Source organism: Chinchilla lanigera, unplaced genomic scaffold, assembly GCF_000276665.1.
Source record: "Chinchilla lanigera isolate Chin_1 unplaced genomic scaffold, ChiLan1.0 scaffold00050, whole genome shotgun sequence".
In the NCBI taxonomy this organism is placed as follows: domain Eukaryota; kingdom Metazoa; phylum Chordata; class Mammalia; order Rodentia; family Chinchillidae; genus Chinchilla; species Chinchilla lanigera.
In genome coordinates, this window is record NW_004955451.1 from 17,869,003 (window position 1) to 17,874,680 (window position 5,678).

Genomic DNA, 5,678 nt, shown 5'->3' on the forward strand with positions numbered 1-5,678 from the left:
CGGGGTGGGAGGGACTGAGCTCAGTACTTGCCACACACATCACAGCGGCCGGCTCGCTGGGGTCAGAGCCCGCCCTGGGCCTCTGATTTAGGAGGCTGCTGGAGGCCGGGCTCAAGGTCGGGAGCCAGCGCCTCAGCAGCAGACGGTGCCCTGGGGAAGTGCCCGCTCTTCCATGTGGAGGCGTGCACCACCCCACACCGAGATGTCACTACCCCTGCTGCCCCAGTCTGGGGGCCCCACTCCGTGTGGGTTTGATTGATGAATGAATAAATGAATGAATGAGTGGGCCCACTAAGTTTAATGAGTGTTCACCTCAGCGCATGGTTGTTAAAGACCCACGGCTGAATGGAGTGGAGTTGTGGGTTTGAACCTGGCTCTCCGGGTCCTCTTGGAAGTGCATTTTCCAGGGCAGGGTGTAAAAGCCATCTGATTTACCTGCTGCCTGATCTGCAACTTTTGAGTGTTTGAATGCACGTCAAGGGGGCAATGGCGGCTTCTCGCCCGGACCCGAGTGTGGCAGGTGGGCTTGGGGTCTCTGTGTCTTCACAGACCTCGCTTCCCGCCGCTGCCTCCACGTGTGGCGTCTCCCGTCCCCTCTTGTTTCTGCTCTGCCCAAGGACAGGTCGCCCAGCTCTCTCCTCCATGAGCACTAGGTGGTCAGCACCTCGGGCCTGAGCTGGGGAGACTGATGAGTGCAGTGCAGCTCAAGGGCGGCCTGCAGGGGGACCGCTTCCCCGTGCACCAGGCCAGCGCCCTCCCGTGGCATCAGGGAGGCCCTGCCTCCACGGCTGCACCCGGGTTGAGCTTTCCAGCGCGTGGTGGGCTCTGGAGACAGCCCAGCAGGGCGGAGGGGACACCACCCTGGCCGTCACAAGCGCCAAAGCGAGCAGACGAGGTGGCCAGCCCGTCTCTGCCCCAGTGGCTGTCAGCACGACTCACCGAGCGCCTGCTATGTGCGGCTTGGCTTTGCTCCCCAGGGGACGCCCAGGCCGTGGAGGAGGACGAGGGACACTCGGGAGTGGGCGCACCTCCTGCCCCGCTCCCTTTGGCCGGCCGTTGTGCGCCCATTTCCCTCTCCCTCTGGGGCTGGTGGAGCTGGGGGAGGCAGGGGACAGACAGATGGAGGTGATGTCAGGGTCCCTGGCCTCTCAGCGGTGACAGAGGTGACTAGTGCCTGGGGCAGGTGCTCCAGAGGCAAAGGCCCTGATCCAAAGTTCGGATTGGGGTTCACCAGACCCCGAAGCAGGGAGAGGGCGAGGCCTCCGTCCAGCCCCAGCTCTGCACTCCATGACTGCACAGCCCAGGTTCCTCCTCCCTGGCCTCCCCCCAAGTCGGAGCCAGGTGACCCAGCTCCTGGCGACGCTCCTGGGGCTCCTTCCCACCAGTGGTCACCCCGACTCTGTCCTTATGATTCTTCTGCCTCACCCTCCCAGACTGGTGGGATGACAGGTGTGCACCTGGCTTCCTTACTGAATTTTTCTTTTCTTTTCTTTTTTTTTTTTTTTTTTTTTTTTGAGACAGGGTCTTGTTATGTGGTTCAGGCTGGTCTTGAACTCACTATGTGGCCCAGGCTGGCCTCAAACTTATGGTGACCCTCCTGCCTCAGCCTCCTGAGTGCTGGGATCACAGCTGTGCGCCACCACGCCCAGCTCCTTACTGAAGTTTTCACCTGCTTGGTTTTGTAATTCCAGAGGGAGGTGATTTAAATCTTCCATCACCTTGGTGGATTTGTCCATTTTTTTTCTTACTATTACTCTTTTTCATTTTTGAGATAGGGTCTTGCTATATAGTCCGGGCTGACCTCTAACTCATGGTGATCCTCCTGCCCCGTCTTGAGTACTGGGATTCCTCAGTGCATGCCCACCTTTTCTTTTACGTTCTGTGGTATTGGGTGCCAGGCCCAGGAAGAGCACTTAGTGTTGCTAGGTCAGCGGGGACCAGAGAGGCTGAACCCCACACTGAGACCCCGCTTGGGCTGCGGCCAGGGCCTCTGTAGTCCACACAGCAAGGACACCGTCGTGACAGCCACGTGTTGCCAAGAGGGGGGACAGAGCCGCCCTCCCTAGTTAGACAGCAAGCAACTTGTTTTTGTTGTACATTTTTGAATAGCTAGTGATTTTCTAATTCAACAGTCAAAATGATGGTCGTGTGTGGTGGCCCACAGGTGTAATCCCAGCACTTTGGGAGGCTGAGGCAGGAGGACTGCCATGAGTTGGAGGCCAGCCTGGGCTACACAGTGATTTCAAGGGCAGCCTGAGGTATGTAGTGAGACTTTGTCTCAAAAAAGAAAAACAAACAAACAAAACCAGACAATCAAAGTGACATAGAGAGGAATGCCTCCAGAAGTTTACTCCCACCCTGTCCCCAGCACCCTTTAGACCACACTGTCCCGACTTTTCCCATGCAAATTCAAACAAATATAACGAATACTCTGCCAGCTCACTCTGGTTTTGCTTTGTTTTGTTTTTTGGCTCTAGGGATTGAACTCAGGGCTTTGCCCTGAGCTACATCCCCAGCCCATTTTTTAAATTTTGAGGTGGCGTCTCACTGAATCGCCCAGGCTGGGCACCAGCTCAGGACCCCTATCTCTTGGGGTCACCGTGGGCCACCACGGAAGTGTGGCCATCCCCGTTATGCAGGAGGTGGCGTGGTGTATGTGCTGCTCTGCAGCACGCTTTGTCTCAGCGCCCACCCCACACTTTTCCTGTCTCTCCTGGGAGGCTGCTTTAAGAACAGCCGTGTAGTTTTCCACTGTGGGCTCTGTCATTGCTGGGCTCTTCACTGTCCAGTGTAATAGCCACCGATAGTCATTTAAATTAAGTAAAATTTAAGGTTCATTTCATCACTCCCACTGGCAGCATTTCCGTGTGTGTGTGTGTGTGTGTGTGTGTGTGTGTGTGCATGCGCTGGGGACTGAACCCAGGGCCTTCACACTGCTACACCCCAGTCCTTTTTTTTCTTTTGTCTTTTTGAGACAGGGTCTATGCACCCAGGCTGGTCTTGAGCTCACTTTGTAGCCCAGGCTAGTCTCAAACTTGCAAGGATCCTCCTGCCTCAGCCTCCTTGGTGCTGGGATTATAGGCATGTGCCACTACATCTGGCCATCTCAGTCCTTTTTATTCCAAACAGGGTCTCTAAATTACCCAGGCTGGGTCTGGGGATGTAGCTCAGTGGCACAAGCACCTGCTTGGCAAGTGCAAGGTCCTGAGTTTGATTCCCGGTACAAAAATAAATAAATAAATAAATAAATAACTCAGTCTGGGATTGTCTTGGTTACTTTTCTCTCATTGCTGGGACAAAATACCTGATGCCCAAAATTAAGGAAGGAAAGGTTTATTTCGCTTACAGTTTATGGAGGTTTCAGTCCATACTTGGCAGATTACAAGGCAGACTGGCACATGGCAGAGGGCTACAGCTCCTGGTGCAGAACACAGCAAAGCAACAACCACACACCAGGGAGGAATGGGGGAAGAATGGCCTCAAGCATTCTCTTCCTCTCCCTTACATATGCAAACTATCCACCCTTGGGTGGGTGTAGCTCTCACACCCACAATCAATCAACTCTAAAAGCCTGCCCCATGGCCGCATGAGGCTTTGGGGGGACACCCAGATACAAACCATAACAGGGATTAAATGTGCAACCTTCCTGCCTCAGCCTCCCAAGGTGCTGTGATTACAAGTGTGTGTCACCACCCCCAGCTGCTATCAGCATTTTGAATACTCACTAGCTATGCATTGCCAGTAGCTACCACAGGGCCCAGCAAGGAGAGCACATTTCTGCCACTTCAGAACTGGGGCCCCTGGTTGATTTTCTGCCTCTGGCCATTTTAGGGATAATAAAGCCCATCCTGGCTGAGCTGCTTAGGGAAACCCTGTCTCAAAACAACAACAACGACAACAAGGAGCCCCCCAGGATGCAGCCGGGAAAGTAGACCTGGGAATGCTGGGCCTTCCTCAGCTCCTGCTGAGGATTGGCAGGCGACAGGCCTCCAGGCCTGCCCCGTCCTAACCTTTGTCTCGCCCAAGGTCTGCCGCAGTGCAGGCCTCTGTCTTGCATTTGGTTAGCAAACGCTTTTCATTCTTTCCTGGTCCTGGTTGAACACAGGGCCTTAGCACTGAGCCACATCCACGCCTTTTAAAAATGGTTTGAGACAGTGTCGCTAAATTGGGCTTGACACTGCGACGCTGCTGAACCTCCCAGAGCACGGGGTCACAGGCCGCACCCCTCATCCAGGGCAGCAAGCCCTTCCTGAGACCCAGCTGGGCACGTAGGATTGGAAGGACACAGCCCAGGCCCGCCTAGGAGAGACCCACAGCCCCCAGAAAGGTCGCACCCCATTACCAGGGCCGCAGAGGCTACCTGACCCCAGGGCCCGCCACTCCCTCATCTGTGAGCATGCGCGGGGGCGGGGCCGGGGGTGGGCAGTGATCTCCTCCACTGCTGGGCAGCACATTGCAGATTTCAGAGGGCAGTTCTGTGAATATCAAAACTTAAAACCATAGGGCGTGGATGTAGCTCAGTAGCACAGTGCCTGCCTGGCAAGCGCAAGCTCCTGAGTTCGATTTCCGGTACCAAAACAAGCAAACAAAAAAACCCTTGAATCTTCAGCCCAGGAGTACCGTATCCCCTTTATAAATGTATCTTTCAGATGCACACAGAAGTGTGGACGAATACATCTACCAAGGTACTTCTTGTAGGCAGTGTAGTTTGTAGTAGCAAAGGCTCACACAACCTAACCCCCAGGAGGTGTGACCAGTGACATAGTACGGCAGACAGAGGCACATTGCTCAATAATACCTGGGATATCTGCAGAAAGGTACACCAACACTGCTACCTTTATTCATTTATTTTTTTAATTTGTTTGGTACCAGGAATTGAACTCAGGACCTTGCACTTGCCAGGCAGGTGCTTATGCCACTGAGCTACATCCCATATTCATTTATTTTATTTACATTTTGCTGATACTGGGGCTCCAACCCAGGGAGTACATCTTCAGCTCTTTTTATATTGAGATGGAGCCTTGCTAAGTGACCCATCTGCATCGAGCTTGCTGGCTTCTGCTTCAGCCTCCCCAGTAGCTGAGAGCACAAGAATGTGCCACCACCACCAGCACCTCCCCGTTCTCCATACCTCCCTCTTTCTCTTTCCGAGATTGAACCCAAGACCCTCCCACTGAGCTACATCTCCAGCCCTTTTAACGAATGTTTTTACTTCGAAACAAGGTCTCCCTAAGTTAGGATCCTCCTGCCTCAGCCTCCCAGAGTACTGGGATGACAGGCATGTGCTATACGGGGCCCCTTTTCGTTTTTTATAGACATCTACTGAGTAACGGTGAGGGGGAGGAAGTGAGGGAGATTCCTGGGGAAATCTGCTCAGTGCACAGCACTCCCATCGGAGGCGACAAGGCGACAACAATGCAGAACGTCACCCTGCCGACGCATCGTCCTCACTGGAAGCCCGGCCCTGTCTTGGTGTCGTGCCGCCCGTCTCCAGAAGAGGGCAGCACAGGCCCGGGCATTGGCCCCAGCCCGGGCACCAGCCGCTTCCCAGGAGCCGCGAGGCGCGCGGACAGAGGGCCGGCGCCGGGTCGCCCTAATTTAGCAGGCACAGCCCACGCGTCCTTTCCGGCGGCCGGACTGGCAGCGCCGGGGGCGCGCGGTGACCCGACTGGCCGGCC